The sequence below is a fragment of the Fundulus heteroclitus genome, chromosome 4, assembly GCF_011125445.2.
Source record: "Fundulus heteroclitus isolate FHET01 chromosome 4, MU-UCD_Fhet_4.1, whole genome shotgun sequence".
Taxonomy (NCBI): Eukaryota; Metazoa; Chordata; class Actinopteri; order Cyprinodontiformes; family Fundulidae; genus Fundulus; species Fundulus heteroclitus.
In genome coordinates this window covers 14,852,440-14,870,332 of record NC_046364.1, presented here as the reverse complement: position 1 = coordinate 14,870,332, position 17,893 = coordinate 14,852,440, and the positions used below count along the sequence as shown (strand labels likewise).

Genomic DNA, 17,893 nt, shown 5'->3' with positions numbered 1-17,893 from the left:
TTCATTGTTCATGATTACATTAGACCAATAAAGAAAAAAAATCACAAAGAAATGTCTGTTTAATATCTGCTTAATGGTTGATAATTTCAAAATAGATTTTTAACGTGAAAAGTGAGCCTCATCAGGCATTTTCTTGGCTTATTTAGACCTTTCCTAGCAATGTTGGCTGGTTGTCTGATCCCATTACATCGAAAGTGGCCTACAGCACTGACTGAGAAAAAAACCCTGTTTAATAAACAAAAAAAAGGTTCTGTTTTGTGGTCTAAATTTTTGACAGAACATTTCCCGAGCAATTTACCAGTTTTTCTTTGCCATCATTAACAGCGCTCTTCATGCTGAACCCCAGCTCCATTCTTTCAGCACTGCGGAGCATTGTTGGGTATTTTTCTGCAGATATTATGTCTAGAAACTTCGACTACTGCATTAAAAAAGGACTTAATTTCTTCTGAGTTACTCTGGTGTGTTTCTGAACCTATGAACTCTTAATGATTTTTGCTTATTGCATAATTTGTGTTTATCATTCACAACTAGGCAGGATACTGAGACTCTTCAATTATCTCTTTAATCTGTATAAAAATCCTAATATTGTCCTAATATTGTTTGTTTTACAGAATCTAGACAAGCTATTATATAACTTTATATGGAGGAAGAAGCCCCATAAAATCAGAAAAAACATCTTGACTAATAAAATTGAGGAAGGGGGTTTATCGGTAATCAACTTCTCTCTTTTTAATGAGATATTAAAAATTAACTGGTTTAAAAGATTCCTGAAAAATCCAAACAGTCTGTGGAACATTGTTCCAAACTTCATCTTTGAAAAACTCGGCAAAATCACATTCTTACTTCAGTGCCCGTACTCCATCAACAGACTGCCAATCAAACTGTCAAACTTCCATAAACAGGCTCTAACTTGCTGGTCGCTTTTATACAAACACAATTTCTCCCCTCATAAATGTTTTATCTGGAACAATATGCACATCATACATAGAAACAAGACTCTCTTTATAGAAAACTGGTTTAAACATGATATTGTTCTGGTAGCCCAACTGTTAAATAACTCAAAACAAATTTTAACATATGACGAATTCACTCATAAATTTCACTTCCATCCTCCAAGAAAAGAATTTGACGTTGTAACCAGAGCCATACCCCATGGGATCATCACCCTACTTAGAGACGAGAAAGATTTGGATCAAATGACTTTTCTAGACAGAAAAATCAACAACAAAGTAATTAAAAACCTTATATGTGCAAACTCTATCCCTGCCTCCAGGTACAAATGGTCCCCCCTGTATGAAAACATTAACTGGAATAGAGCGTGGAGTAACCCACATACATTTTTAATTACAAACAAAGTAAAAGAAATAACATTTAAAATCCTTCACCATTATTACCCCTGTAATGAGCTTATTTCAAAATTTATCCCCACTGTAGATGTAAAATGCTCCTTCTGCTCTTTGGACATAGAAACATTAGACCATTTATTCTATAGTTGTTCACATAGCTCTTCTCTGTGGAATGATATGCAATGCTTTATTAATGGTCACTTTGGCTCAAACATTCTTTTATCCAGTTTTGACATTTTCTTTTATTTCTCTGACTCAAACCCCTCTATACAATATATAGTCAATCTATTTATTTTGCTTGGTAAATTCTTCATCCATAAATCAAAATTTATGAAGAACAAACCTCTTTTCAGTGTTTTTAAAATTGACTTAAAAAATTATATAACCTGCATCTCTGGATTAAAGGGTAAATCAGCATCAAAATGATATGATATATATATATATTTGATATTTATATATATATATTTGATATATATAAATATGATCCGGCGTGATCATAGACATAGGCCGTTTCTCAATTCACGAGAACGCGAGTCCGTACTCGCGTTCTCGTGAAGCCTGTTCTCGGTAAGAACACAGGAAGATCGGACTTGACGAGAACGCGAGCACGCAGCACGTATTGTGCATTGGAACAGAAGTATACTCGTGACGTGATCACACTCGCAGCTCTTGAGCATTTCTTTAACGTTCAAAACTATTTATACACTACACCATCATATCTTATTGAAAACGTTTTTTATTTAAATTAATTTCTAAGTATAAGTATAAAAAATATCTAAAATAATTACAGAACTGTGGGTATAAAACCAGCAATAGCGTGAATTTCTTTGTGGGGAGTTGTAATTGTTGTAGTTGCAGAGGCGATTGAATCTTTAAAAATCAGCACTTTGTAGAAGCAAAATGAGCGATACGAGCAATATTGCTGTTGCTTCGGTCGTTGGTCAGCTTTATCAGCAGGCTGAAGAGGAGGTGATGCAGTTGAGGAGGCAAATCCAAGCAAGGAGAAGATTGATGCGGCAGAGGAGGCTCAGAAGGCAGGCTTTGCTCACCCATCTATTGCCAACTGGTAGGCATTTTAAGATTAACAGCCTATTTCCTACTTTTATTTTTTTTTTAAACCCATTGATGATGATATTAAAAACGTGATCAGGTTGAAATTGTGACTATTTTTCCTATATTAATAAAAATGAAGACCCAGTTTTAACATTAATAACAATAGGGTTAAGCTACTTTATTGCACCTCCTGACCTTCACAGCATTGATCATTAAGGAAAAAAAAATTTTTTTATGTCTGTCCACCTTTACAGTGATTAATCTATAAATTATGTGCAGTTAGTTCAGCCCATTTTTTCAGTGAAATGGTAAAAATACCAGAGAAGGGAAGCCATTTGTTACATTTACTATACAACACTATACATTTTACCTTTTCTTTCTTGAGAACTATAATAATCTGCATGTTAAACAGGTATAGTTTTATGCATAGAAAAGGTGACAAAAAAAAAACAATTATGGTAACATTTGGCATTTTTTATTTACATGAAGAAACAGAAACAAAATATGTGAGGATAAACACCTCTGTGCCAATCCTCCAAATATTTTTTAATGAAGGGGACCTGAAACCAGCCTTCAGGCTAAACAGGTCCACCATCGTCCTCCTCCTTCAGCTGCTGCCCATCCAGAAGGTCCATGGATGGCCACAGGAGATAGAGGTGCTGGTGACCCTCTGCTGGCTGGCCTGTGGTGCATCCTATAGGGAAACAGCTTGCCAGTAACATCTCTTACCTTCTTGTCCTTAAATAGAGCCAGCAATGACATACAATTGATAGATGATATTAATTGGATAGAAGATTAAGACAGATCAGCATATTACCTAAATTACAAGTTAATTTTATATTTGGTACAGGTCTAGTGGAGGCACGCTACAACAGGCACCACGCCAAGGCTGATAAACATCATTGAGCGTGTCTTTGGTGATCTGAAGACACGGTGGCGTTCCATCTTCTTCAGGGTGCTGGAGGTCCGCCTGACGTTTGCCCAAAAAGTAATCGCCGCCTGCTGCATCCTTCACGATATTAGTATAGGGGCAGGGGACCAGCTGGACGTGGAGGATGAGGAGGTGGACCCAGAGGAGGACGAGGAGGTTGATCCAGAGGAGGACGGCCATCCAGCGGCTGAAGATAGGGAGCTGCTCCAGCTGGCTGCATGTTTAAGTGAACATGACTACACCTGACCTAATGTAGATCAGTTGGAGTCTTGTTCACATGCTGCTTCATTCCTTTTTTTTTTCACCACCTGGAAAAATACATAAAATAATGCGTAAATTAATTTCCATTCCAACTATTTTTAATTGTAAGTTTATAGGCACCGTCTGTTTGTATGAGATCTTAATGAGTTATTTCTTTGTTTTAAACCATGTTAGTAACTGTTAATAATTTGTTGAATATATTACACCTTCATTCTGTTCCAAAGATAAAACATTTGTATAAAATAAATGTCTGTTTTTTCATATACTATTATTACTATTATTTTCTTTCCCTCTTTCTCCTCTCAATTATTCGTGTCCTGACTCAGAAGAAACTCACTTAGATAGGAAAAACATTTATAGAATGTATTTATTTATTTCTTTTATATGCTGCTGCCGTCCTAGGGAGACATTTACAATTTATTCCAGCAAGTATTGAGTTAATAAAGCAACACATGTCAGTCAGATAAACACAAAACAAATAAATCATAACCATCGGTATTATGCACACTACTTTTTTTAATTACGCACTAACTCTGTAAACAAGCCACATAGGAAAGCTTAAAAGTATAATGTTCTCGTCTCAAATGATCTGAAAAGGTACTTTTGAAGAACAACAGCAGCAGAAAAGGGAATTTTTAACTTACCGCTGTGAGCTCTGTTTGCGCTGTCTCGAGTCAAGCTGCGGCCGCGGTGCATTCTGGGCAAGCGGTCAGTCTGAAGAACGCACAAGTCTGCTCTGATGCATGCTCGATAAAGAGGGCGGGCGAGAACAACATCCGGGGAATTCGGCGCGTTCTCGATTTGGCGTTCTCAGCATTGGAACAGTGCTCGGGCTGAGGCTGATGACGTGTCACGAGCACACGAGCACACAAGAACGCTCAAGAACGCATATAAGGACGCAGCCGCCGAATTGAGACACAGAGAAACGGCCTCTCTCTAGCTGTGTCTCAATTCGGCGGCTGCGTCCTTCGAAGGACCCAGCCTACTTAGCCTTAGGAGGACCCAGCCATCGGAGGATGCTCCGGAGGATCCTCAGCCGTTGGTAAATGGGACGGTCTAGCCTTTGGAGCACTTCCTGGTTGCGACACGACGTCATCACGTCTACCCCAAGCCCGGCGAAAACTTTAGGTTAAGGATTTAACCCCGGTTCTCTGAAACATGAGTGAGGTATCTCACTATGGGACACGACCCCAGCGCTGTCCCCCAGAAGCTCTATTACACTACGCAAGTCCTGACTGGCCAGCAAAAGTGACTTTGGCTCCAGGAGGAGGTACTTCCTCCCTCTATAAAAGCTGACGTCATGCAAGCGATCTTCAGTCTCATAAGCACACCTCTTCCTCGCTCCAGGCAAGGAGGGTGATCTGGTGAGATACCTCACTCATGTTTCAGAGAACCGGGGTTAAATCCTTAACCTAAAGTTCTCTTTCAACATTCGTTTCGGTATCTCACTATGGGATATGGCGACTCCCGTATTGCCAGATAAGCTTACTCGAAGACCAAAAGATGCATGCTGCAGTCATTTAAATGTGGATCCCACACCCAAAACCGCGTGAGCCAGATTTGGTGCTGTGACATCCAGTCTATAGAACCTAGTGAAGGTGTGAGGGGTTGCCCAGCTGGCAGCATCACATACGTCCTCCAAAGGTATACCCTGAAACAGTGCCCAGGATGAGGCCATGCCACGAGTAGAATGGGCTCGCAGACCTGCAGGTGGTGTCAGGCCTTTACTCTGATAGGCCATAGTTATAGCTCCGACTATCCAATGGGAAAGGCGCTGCTTAGTTAGGGGCTTCCCTTTATGTGGTAAAGCCCATGACACAAACAGCTGTTCAGATTTGCGAAAACTAGCTGTTTTCTCCACATAGATCTGAAGAGCTCGCACAGGGCAGAGCGTATGCAGCCGTTCATGCTCCTGAGAGGAGAATGGTGGAGGGCAGAAAGCCATCAGCTCCAAAGGACGACATGGTAGAGTCGGGTTAAAGACCTTTGGCATATAAGCCGGATTGGGTTTCAGTGAAACCTTAAGATTTCGTTCAGTAAACCGCATGCAGGAAGGGTTTACTGAAAAAGCTTGAATGTCGCTAACACGTTTGGCAGAAACCAATGCGACTAACAAAGCTGTCTTAAAATAAAGCACTTTAAGCTCAGCCTGCTCCAAAGGTTCGAAAGGTGCGTGTGACAAAGCATCAAGCACCGTCGGCAAATCCCATGAAGGGGTGAGGCTTTTGGACACTGGCCGGAGCCGTCGTGCACCCTTCATGAACTGGCACACCAGAGGATGTTGTCCCACTGTTTTGTCTCCAAAACCTACATGGCAAGCCGAAATAGCTGCCAAATAGACTTTGACAGTGGAAAAGGCCAAGCCTTTGTCCAGCAGCTCTTGTAAAAATGTCAGAATAACTGACACAGGGCTCTGCATTGCTCTGAGCATGTTGTTTTCGCACCAACTCTCAAAAGCACGCCATTTTCCCTCATATGCGCTACGAGTTGAAACTGCTCTTGCGCTCTGAATTGTGTCAATGACGTTCTGGGGGAGCCCGCCAGCTGCCAAATTTAGCCTCTCACAGGCCAGGCCCATAGAGCCAGGCGTTCTGGGTGAGGATGAAATATCTCTCCGCGCGCCTGCGTTAGCAGATCTCTGCGGAGGGGGAGCTGCCATGGTTCGCCCTGCAGTAGCTGGAAAATCTCTGCCAACCAGTGCTTCCCCAGCCAGCGGGGAGCTACCAGGATGAGCGAATGTTTCCTCTCTCGCACCCTGGCGAGGGTAGGAATAATCAGTTCCAGCGGTGGAAAAGCATACAAGAGCACCGGAGGCCACTCGTGTGCTAGAGCATCCAGCCCCAGCGGAGCGCCCTCCTCGGTCAGGGAGAAAAACCTCAGACACTGAGTGTTCTTCTCTGATGCAAAGAGGTCCACCTCCGCCTGACCGTACCGCTGCCATATTTGGGTTATGACCTCGCTGTGGAGTTTCCACTCCTTGAAGCGGGGGCTGCCCCTCGACAGCAGGTCTGCACCCCTGTTCATCACACCTGGCACATGAGTGGCTCTCAGTGACAGGAGGCGTGAGCTGGTCCAGACTATCAGTCTGTGTGCCAGCATGTGTAAGTGATGTGAGCGCAGGCCTCCTTGCCTGTTGATGTATGCAACCACCGTTGTATTGTCTGTTCTGACCAAAACATGGTGCCCTCTGATAAAGGGCAGAAAATGTCTCAGAGCCAGTATAACAGCTAGGAGCTCCAGACAGTTTATGTGAGCTGTCCGTGTTTGTGAGCTCCAGACACCGTTTACCATCATGCCCTCGTGTGTGGCTCCCCAGCCAGTCAACGAGGCGTCCGTGGTCACAACCTTCCGTGTTAGGATGGTTCCCATGGCGACACCAGCGTTCAGGAATGTGGGGTGTTTCCACGGACTCAGAGCGAGTGCGCATGTCCCAGAAACGACCACCTTCCGGTGGGCATGGCGTGTTGGGCTCAAATTGAGCGATGCCACCCACCGTTGAAACGGTCGCATGTGCAGACGGCCGAGTGTGATGACCGATAGTGCTGATGCCATCAGACCCAGCAGTCTGTGGCACAGTCTGAATTTCACGAGCGCGCCTCTGCGAAAAGCTGCCAGACAAGTCTGGAACGCTTTCAATCGTTCTGCTGAGAGGCGTGCTCTGAATTCCTCTGAATTTAGGGACATCCCAATGAAGGTTATTGTTTGTACTGGGGTTAGGATACTCTTCTCCCAGTTTATTGTGAAACCCAGAGCCGCCAGATGTGATATCAGCATCTCGGCGTGCGTCATAAGTTCCCCTGGAGACTGAGCTGCGATCAGCCAGTCGTCTATATACATGGCCAGACGTATTCCCTTTTCCCTCAGAGGTGCGACTGCTGCCTCGGTGCATTTCACAAACACGCGCGGGCTCAGTGACAGGCCAAAGGGAAGTACGAGATATTCGTACGTCTTCCCCTGGAAGGCAAATCTGAGGTACTTTCTGTGAGGGGGATATATAGGGATGTGAAAATATGCGTCTTTCAAATCTATGGAGATGAACCAATCTCCTCGACGCACAAACCTTAATAGAGCTGCGTGTGTCAGCATCCTGAACGTATACTGCCTCAGATATGCGTTCAGCGCTCGCAGATCTAAAATCGGTCGCAGCCCCCCGCCTTTTTTCGGTACGAGAAAATATCTGGAGTAAAAGCCGTCTCTGCTTTGCTCCTGCGGGACCAGCTGAATTGCGTTTTTGTTCTGCAGAGATATTATCTCCTCTTGCAGAATGCGTGCGTGTTCTCCCCGCGCATATGACTGTATTATGCCTTTGAACCGGGGAGGGGCTGTTACAAACTGGAGCCTGTATCCTCTGGATACGGTCTTTAGCACCCAATCTGATGCCCCGCACGCTCGCCACAGCTGGATTTTTCTCGATAGAGGGCTGGGAAGTGCTTCCGTGTGAGCACTGTTCAGTGCTGGCTGCGCAAGCTGGTGCTGCTCCCGGTCTGCTCCCTCTTCCACAGAGAGAGCTGCCGAGTGTGCCAAAGGTGGGGCAAGAGCTCCCCCTGTTGGCCTCATGTGCAGCTGCACGGCCCCGTTCTGTCCCAATGTCATTTCTGACATTTTTATGTTTTTTTGTTTTGGCTGCGCCCTCGGCACTTGACCTGGTTGCGCGCCTGGTAACAATTTTATTGAGTTTATCATGCAGGGAGATATTTGTGTTTTCAAACACTGGCATGTGTTTGTGCACTGGTGTGTGCTTTCTAGCAACTGCTCTGGCTCCACTGAGCTCTGGCTGTGCGTGAGTTTTCTCCGCTTGCTTCGGCTCTGAACTGTGAGCTCCAACGCTGGCTCTGCAGGCCGTTTGAATTGCCCTGAACGTGGCTTTACAAACTCGAACTGGGACAGAACGTTTCCCGGTGGGAGGGGAGCAGGTGTCTGGCAGTGCCCGCTCTCCCATCCCGAGGCTAGCTTCCTAGGTAGCCCGCCTCTTTTTCTTCGCGCTCGCGGTGGCCGGAGGTTTGGTTCCCGAAGTCACCGGTGGCGCGAAGGGCTTTCGTCCCCATGCACCTTTGAGCTCGGTCTGCTTTCCCTGGCCGTGGTCCGGTGGTTGCGGCTGAGGTTGGCGCTTAGGGATGCGGTAGACCGGTCGAGCCGCCGCCTGAGCAAACGTCTGACGAGGTGCCGCGGGGGGAGGAGGCTGCGCTCTTCTGGGCAGGCAGAGTTGCAGCGCTTCACCTTCTCTCTTCTTCTCCTCACAACGTTTTTGCAATCGCTGCAACGGTGGGGCCGAATAAACCCTTCGGGTCCACCGGAGTGTCGAGGAGGTGATTCTTTTCTCTTTGAGACAGACTAGACAGATTCAACCATCTAGCTCTCTCCTGAGTGACCATCAGAGCCATCGCTCTCCCTGAGGCCTGGACAGCGTTTCTATGGAGACGCAGGCAGAGGTCTGTCACCACGCACAACTCGTCCCACAGATCTGCGGTCGGTGCAACCCGTCATCTGCTCCTGTAGTTCTGCTTGATAAGCGAGGAGAAGTGATGAGGCGTTCAGGGCTTTAACCGATGTTGCTACTGCTTTGTAGCTTTTTTCGTTTAAAGCTGACTGAAACGAATCGGCCTTGAACGGGAGGGTTGGTCCTGCCGCTGTCATGGTCGATTTCTGCGAGGGGTGCAGGTGGGATGCCAGCTGAGGTTCAACAGGGGGCAGACGGAGGAAACCGCTGTCTTCCATGCCGGTCCAGTCCAGCGCCGACCCTCCCAGAACGGGGTTCTTGGCGGTGAGCGGGTTAGTCCAGGACCGGGTTGCTTCCTCAAGGCACTCTGGGAAAACCGGCAGCAGTTGTCTGGCGGAAGATTTGGCTTTTGGAAGCCTTTTCCCCTCATACCGAGACGTGGTGGTCTCGGTCGGGGTTTCCGGCCATTCAATGCCCAGCTTTGCAGCTGCTCTTCTGCAGACATCGTGCAAATCTGATGCAGTCGGGTTTGGGGGGCCGCTGCAGTGGGCTTCACCAGCTTCCGTTGGCTTTGCAGCCGACGGGATGGAGAATGCCTCGCCGTCCTGCTCGTAGTCGTCCGACCCGAGACTAACGGATTCCACCTCGGAGTCAGATTCTGCACCAGCAAATTTACTGAACGCCGGGGGGTCGGCTTCGTCTTCCTCCATATCAAGAAGGGGTGCGACAGCATCAAGCTGGTCGCCCCAACTGACTTGAGTTAACGGGGGCTCTCCCTCATCAGTCACGGCAAGAACCGGTGCGGGGGGGTTGGATACCCCCAGCACAGGGTCCGCCTCTGACAAGCTAGCTTGGCGTGCTAGCCTGCGCCGACGAGTTTTAACGGAGAGCCGTGCACAGTGTTCGCAGCTCGCTGGCGACGCTAACCCGTCTTGGGCATGTTGCGGCCCAAGACACGAAGCGCAGACAGAATGGGTATCTGCCCCAGCAATGAGGTTGCCACATGTGCATGCTCTAGCCGGTAGTTTGGGTCTGTCCATGGTGAGTACAGGTCCAAGCTTCGCGACTATTAGCTTCGTTTAAAACCAAAGCAAAAGGGGCGCAGTTAGTTTGGAGACTAGCTGCAGTTGCTGCTGTTTGGTGACAGACCAGCGGTAGAAGAACTCAGTACAACCAAGCACAGCTATTGAGAAGCGTTCGGCGACCGAGTTGTTAGCTCGCTCTGTGAACAGTTAAGCTAGCTCAATAGTACCGTATTAGCTGTCTGAGAGTTGCTTCTGGGAGCGAGAAGAGGTGTTAGACTGAAGATCGCTTGCATGACGTCAGCTTTTATAGAGGGAGGAAGTACCTCCTCCTGGAGCCGACGTCACTTTTGCTGGCCAGTCAGGACTGGCGTAGTGTAATAGAGCTTCTGGGGGACAGCGCTGGGGTCGTGTCCCATAGTGAGATACCGAAACGAATGTTGAAAGAGAACAGCACCAGCGCCGATAAACGACGCAAAAAAATGGATATTGAATTTTTTTTTTTTTATTTACTTGTTATTGGTGGAGGAGAGTCGGTTTAGCCGGCTTCGGCGGCAGTAAAACCGGCGACAAATTTTTCTCAGGCTGGAGGAGCGCAGTGGAGAGGTAACATTTACCTGCTTTCACCCACAGGGGCCTGCTAATGATCATAATATACCAGTTATTAAACAAACGCTTGTCAGCAGATTTATGAATATGTTTAAATATAAAATGTTATATTTATTTGTAAGACTTTATATAGGCTTATGTTTGTAACTTTAGTAATTGAATTGAATAGTTAAATGTGTACAAACCCTGTAAATAACTGACTTAAATCACTACTTTCACTATCACTAATGTTGTGTTGAGAAGCCAAACTAATATTGAGAAATAAATCATTATTTGTCTAAATTGTTATCCCCTTACTGCCTGATTTTATTTGTAATTATATAACGAAAAAATAATACAGGAAATATAAATCTAAATATAAAAACGTAAAAAAAAAAAAGTTGATGAAGTAAAATAAGTAAAGGCCAGAATTGTTTGGTCACAAATTAGCAACACCAGGCGTTAAGGGGTTAACATTCACTAGAATTATATCAGCTAAAATGACATTGCTATCATCTAATCCTGTTGTTCTTAATCTTCATGTCTCTATCCAGACAAGGCCGATGTACCGCTGCATCAACTTAAATGCACAACATCTGCCTGGGAGCCGGTGACATCATGGCCCCATACGATGAAGTGCAGGACGACATGCCAGAGGATGAGGAGGGGGAGAACGTGTTGGAGGCAGTCAGTGGTGCTCCCTGGTGGGACCAGCTGTCTGCCGAGGTGTCTGCCCTGGAGGAGGGTCTACCCGACCACGATTACATTTAGATGGCAAGTATAATCACTTTTTAGCTTTTCTCATGTAAGGGTTATGAAAACAGTTGTAGTAAAGTCATTTTCTGCGTCTTCTTAAACATTTTTAGGAACATGGCAGCCGTCGATTGGGTCAGCCCTGCAAACCCTGATGGACGATGTGGTGAACAGTGGAGAGAGGCATCCCCCACCCCCCAGATGATGTCCCACTCGCAGTCAGAAGACTCCAAGGTCATCTGTGTGGCATCCCATCCAGTCCAGCAGCACCACCAGAGACTCCTGCTCAGTCAAAATTGTGTGTATATATATATATATATATATATATATATATATATATATATATATATATATATATATGTATATATATATGTATGTTCTTTAGTAATATTTATTTTATATCTTCTGTAAATAGTTAAAATGTTTTTGATAGTTTATTGTAAATACTTGTTTCTCTAAAAATAAATAGATGTTATCACTGAGAAGTTGTTCTAAGTTTACTTAAATTGTAAAGAAGTGATGAAACAGATGATGTAAAAGGTTAAAAGACTTTAAGAACACACAAACAACAATAACTTTTATAAACAATTTAATAATTTAATTTAACAATAACAGCAACACAGAACCTGAGGATAAACCATGGCCAGGTGGCAGCAGTAGGCTTCCCACCGACCTCCTGCCCTGTCCCTGGATCTTTGCATTCCTAAAGTAGAGGAAAACAATTTGTGTCAACAGATGCAATTTTCTGTAGTGTTTCTTTGAAGCTAGAAAAAAGGAGTGTTTATATATATATATATATATATATATATATATATATATATATATATATATATGTGTGTGTGTGTGTGTGTGTGTGTGTGTGTGTGTGTGTGTATTTCATTACATTAGCCAAACCTGAACATACTTTGTATTTTTTTTCCAAGTTGTCCCACTTTTTTTTGGCCTGTTGTGGCTCAACTTCACCCTCCAGGCCCGTTTTTTGCAGGATTGTTCTAAACAAGAGAAACGAGAAGAGATAAACACACAAGGATCCCTACTATCACAACTATAAGATTTATAAAAAAAAGTAATATCTGGGCATCATTTGATGTGATCAAAAGATTATATTTGTACGTTGGTGTTTGAACAGGACTTCTTTGAACTTGTGTGACTTTTACATATAAATGCAACATGTATATGGAATTATGTCTCAACTCTTACCTCCATCCGACTGCGGCAGTGTTCTTGGCCCCGGTAAAGAGGTGGTCATTTTGCCCACGGAGTTTTATCAACTCCTCTGTATGCTCCCTGCTCCCTAGAACAAAACGACATGTAAAGCATATTTCTGTTATGTCAACAGGAAAAATGACTGTTCTGTATAATTACGCTGGTATTGTTCTTCAAGTGAATTATACTTTAAACCTTATTATACTGTACTGTAAATTAACTATACGTTATTAAGTATTCAAACAAAACGTTTGCAGTATTGACAGCCCAGCACAGCTGGACTGATTTTATTTCTTCAGCTGCATTAAGCTTTGACAGTTCTAATCACTTGTAATAAACTGTATGAGAATAAATTGATCGGATTTGTGAGGGACATGGCTATCAGCACAGTTACAATAATATGTAGGTTAAAATAAAAAATTGTGACATTTTTATTCAGTCTTTTAATGTTGCTAAAAGTCTCGTATCAACAGATTAGCTCTAAGCTTTAGCTATAGCTGGTCTTACAAATTCCGGTGGCTCCGTTACCGTCATGTATTTTAATAATGTTCAGTTAAAAAAAATAAAAACAAACTACTTACATAGCTGTACTCAGCACTACTGCCAGCGCTGCTGCTGCTTTCCAGTCTTGATGAAAATCCGCCTTCTTTCTTCTTCTTAAACTACTAAAAAAAAAAGCGAGCAAAGCACCTTGGGAAATCTTATGGCAGGTAAGGCCAGTAAGGATGGTCGCGGTGCATCCTCAGAATTCGGGGAAAAGGAGGACGCATTTGAAGGCTGCATTTTAAGCATCCTCAGAATTTTTGCCAAATGGGACAGCCTCCGCGCATCGTTGTGACGTCACCGGCCTTAAAATGCGTCCTTCGAAGGACGCAGCCGCCGGATTGAGACGATACAGGCCGTTTCTCAATTCACGAGAACGCGAGTCCGTACTCGCGTTCTCGTCAAGTCTGTTCTCGGTAAGAACACAGGAAGATCGGACTTGACGAGAACGCGAGCACGCAGCACGCACTGTGTATTGGAACAGAAGTATACTCGTGACGTCATCACACCCACAGCGCTTGAGCATTCCTTTAACGTTCAAAACTATTTATACACTACACCATCATATCTTATTGAAAACGTTTTTTATTTAAATTAATTTCTAAAAAGTATAAAAAATATCTAAAATAATTACAGAACTGTGGGTATAAAACCAGCAATAGCGTGAATTTCTTTGTGGGGAGTTGTAATTGTTGTAGTTGCAGAGGCGATTGAATCTTCTTTAAAAATCAGCACTTTGTAGAAGCAAAATGAGCGATACGAGCAATATTGCTGTTGCTTCGGTCGTTGGTCAGCTTTACCAGCAGGCTGAAGAGGAGGTGATGCAGCTGAGGAGGAAAATCTGAGCAAGGAGAAGATTGATGCAGCAGAGGCTCAGAAGGCAGGCTTTGCTCACCCATCTATTGCCAACTGGTAGGCATTTTAAGATTGACAGCCTATTTCCTACTTTTATCTTTAAAAAAACCCATTGATAATGATATTAAAAACGTGAGCAGGTTGAAATTGTGACTATTTTTCCTATAAGACCCAGTTTTAACATTAATAACAGTAGGGTTAAGCTACTTTATTGCACCTCCTGACCTTCACAGCATTGATCATTAAGAAAGGAAAAAAAAAACATTTTTATGTCTGTCCACCTTTACAGTGATTAATCTATAAATTATGTGCAGTTAGTTCAGCCCATTTTTTCAGTGAAATGGTAAAAATACCAGAGAAGGGAAGCCATTTGTTACATTTACTATACATTTTATCTTTTCTTTCTTGAGAACTATAATAATCTGCATGTTAAACAGGTATAGTTTTATGCATAGAAAAGGTGACAAAAAACAATTATGGTAACATTTGGCATTTTTTATTTACAGGAAGAAACAGAAACAAAATATGTGAGGATAAACACTTCTGTGCCAATCCTCCAAATATTTTTTAATGAAGGGGACCTGAAACCAGCCTTCAGGCTACACAGGTCCACCATCGTCCTCCTCCTTCAGCTGCTGCCCATCCAGAAGGTCCATGGATGGCCACAGGAGATAGAGGTGCTGGTGACCCTCTACTGGCTGACCTGTGGAGCATCCTATAGAGAAACAGCTTGCCAGTAAGATCTCTTACCTTCTTGTCCTTAAATAGAGCTAGCAATGACACACAATTGGATAGAAGATTAAGACAGATCAGCATATTACCTAAATTACAAGTTAATTTTATATTTGGTACAGGTCAAGTGGAGGCACGCTACAACAGGCACCACGCCAAGGCTGATAAACATCATTGAGCGTGTCTTTGGTGGTCTGAAGACACGGTGGCGTTTCATCTTCTTAAGGGCGCTGGAGGTCCGCATGACGTTTGCCCCAAAAGTAATCGCCGCCTGCTGCATCCTCCACAATATTAGTATAGTAGCAGGTGACCAGCTGGACGTGGAGGATGAGGAGGTTGATCCAGAGGAGGATGAGGAGGTTGATCCAGAGGAGGACGAGGAGGTGGACCCAGAGGAGGACAGCCAGGGAGCTGCTGCAACTGGCTGCATGTTTAAGTGAACATGACTACACCTGACCTAATGTAGATCATTTCTAGTTATGTTCACATGCTGCTTCATTTCTTTTTTTTTTACCACCTGGAAAAATACATAAAATAATGTGTAAATTAATTTCCATTCCAACTATTTTTAATTGTAAGTTTATAGGCATTGTCTATTTGTATAAGATCTTAATGAGTTATTTCTTTGTTTTAAACCATGTTAGTAACTGTTAATAATTTGTTGAATATATTACACCTTCATTCTGTTCCAAAGATAAAACATTTGTATAAAATAAATGTCAGTTTTTTCATATACTATTATTACTATTATTTTCTTTCCTTCTTTCTCCTCTCAATTATTCGTGTCCTGACTGAGAAGAAACTCACTTAGATAGGAAAAACATTTATAGAATGTATTTATTTATTTATTTATTTTATATGCTGCTGCCGTCCTAGGCAGACTTATACAATTTATTCCAGCAAGTATTGAGTTAATAAAGCAACACACGTCAGTCAGATAAACACAAAACAAATAAATAAATCATAACCAGCGGTATTATGCACTCTACTTCTTTTAATTACGCACTAACTCTGTAAACAGGCCACATAGAGAAAACTTAAAAGTATAATGTTCTCGCCTCAAACGATCTTAAAACGTACTTTTGAACAACAACAGCAGCAGAAAAGGGAATTTTTAACTTACCGCTGTGAGCTCTGTTTGCGCTGTCTCAAATCAAGCTGCGGCCGCGGTGCATTCTGGGCAAGCGGACAGTCTGAAGAACGCACAAGTCTGCTCTGATGCAAGCTGTGTGAAGCTGACACCCCACCCACGTCAAAAAATTCAGCAAATAGTCTGAATGGTTAGTGCTCCGTTTGTGCAGGTTTGTGCCGTTGAAATTTTCGTTTGTGCAGTTTTGGTTTCTGAGATATTAAAAATTATTTTTTAGGTCATCTAGAGTTCACTATCCCCCCATATCGCTCCAAAACAAACCAAAGTGGGCTAGTTCGTTAGTGCTCCGTTTGTGCAGGTTTGTGCCGTTGAAATTTTCGTTTGTGCAACTTTCGTTTTTGAGAAATTAAAAGTTATAATTTTGGCCGATGACGTCACCATCCCCCCATATCGCTCCAAAACAAACCAAAGTGGGCTAGTTCGTTAGTGCTCCGTTTGTGCAGGTTTGTGCCGTTGAAATTGTCATTTGTGCTGCTTTGGTTTCGGAGATATTATGAATTTTAATTTCAGACGATGACGTCATCCCAGCCCGCCGCTTCAAAACAAAGCCCTAAGTTTTTCTTTCTTTGCTGGTGCTGAGCTGGATCCAAAACAAACCACGGTAGGCTACTTTTTCAGTGCCTCGTTTGTGCTGGTTTGTGCCGTTGAAATTAGCGTTTGTGCTGCTTTGGTTTTGAAGATATTAAAGAATATTTGTTAAGGTCATCCAGAGTTCACCATCCCCCCCCATTTTGCTTCGAATCCGACCAAATTGGTCTACTTTTTTTGTGCTTTGTTTGTGCAGGTTTGTGCCGTTAAAATTGGCGTTTGTGCTGCTTTGGTTTCGGAGATATTATGAATTTTATTTCGACAGTGGAAGTCATCAGAGCCCGACACTGCAAAATGAACTGGAGCTCTTCGTTTTTTTTAAAGCTTGATTCATAATTCACAAGTTTTATATAACCAGGGCAATAGCAACCATATTTTTTTTCAATTATCAACGACAACCTTGGAGTAAACTCAAATGTTTAATTAAGATTTGCAGCCCAATAGTTTTTGCGGAGCGCTACGATTTTGTGCTGAGCTTAATACAAAACAAACCAAATTGGTCTATTTTTTTAGGCTTTTCTAATTCAATCTATATGCTTTATACTTTCAGCTGATAACACAGTCAATATGTTCATAGTTGAACAATATTTCCCACTTCATGCATAAAGCTAGTAAAAATTGGAGTGGTCCTTCAGCCTAATTAAAGGTTTAGTTTAGGTGGACAAAGGAACGTTTTAGGAGATTGTTCCTTACAGTGTTGTTCGATTTTAGAGGCTAACCGTGTGATTATTTGTTTTTGGCAGGTTTTTTGCTATTGTTTTTAGTTTGGGTATGTTTTCTGCGTTATATAAGCCTGTATACTTTAATTGCCTTATTGTTTGGTGCAGACATCCACCCTGATAAAACAAGGCGGAAGTTTCCCAGACTGGTTCCCAAGTAGCACACGGAAGCATTCGTTGATGTACGTCTTCAGATCAGGGTAAGGAGTGAAGGCCTTCACCAATGCACCAAGAATAGCCAGAGAAAAGTCACTCACGGCTTCCTTTGGTACAGCAGCACCCGTACGAAGCCATTCTGTCAGCCATGTTGCAATAGCATTAATGTCGTGTCTCTCTGACAGCATTTGCACAACTGGGACTGAGGAATTGTCCCCTGTCAGAACGCCCTGATAAAGGAAGATGTGGCCAGATGTACCATTTGGTCTCACAAGTCTTTTCACAACCGAGCCTGTTGCATCAAAGCAAACTACAGAGGGGCATTTTTTGGACAATGCTCTATACACATGGAGCTGAGTTGGACTCCAATAGTGGCAGAAGAACTTGTCTAGACCAATGTCTCTTATACAACCACTGTGAGGTGTGCTATATTTTAGCAATTGCAAAGACAAAATTGGATCTTTGTCACCTAATTCCAAATCTCTTCTCTCTTGCTTTGCTTTTCGTAGGGTCGCCAAATTTGGTAGGTGACTTGGCTCAGGATCTCCAATAT

The 17,893-nt window shown here is 43.4% G+C and overlaps 1 long non-coding RNA gene across 1 annotated transcript; it reads right to left on the bottom strand.

Annotated features, from left to right (window-relative positions):
* Positions 1-11,963: 11,963 nt before the first annotated feature.
* LOC118562911 lies at positions 11,964-13,437 on the bottom strand. Its single transcript, XR_004930884.1, has 4 exons — positions 13,179-13,437; positions 12,592-12,685; positions 12,296-12,383; positions 11,964-12,094 (listed from the first exon to the last, which is right to left on the bottom strand). It is a non-coding gene; the product is annotated as an uncharacterized LOC118562911 (long non-coding RNA).
* Positions 13,438-17,893: the final 4,456 nt, after the last annotated feature.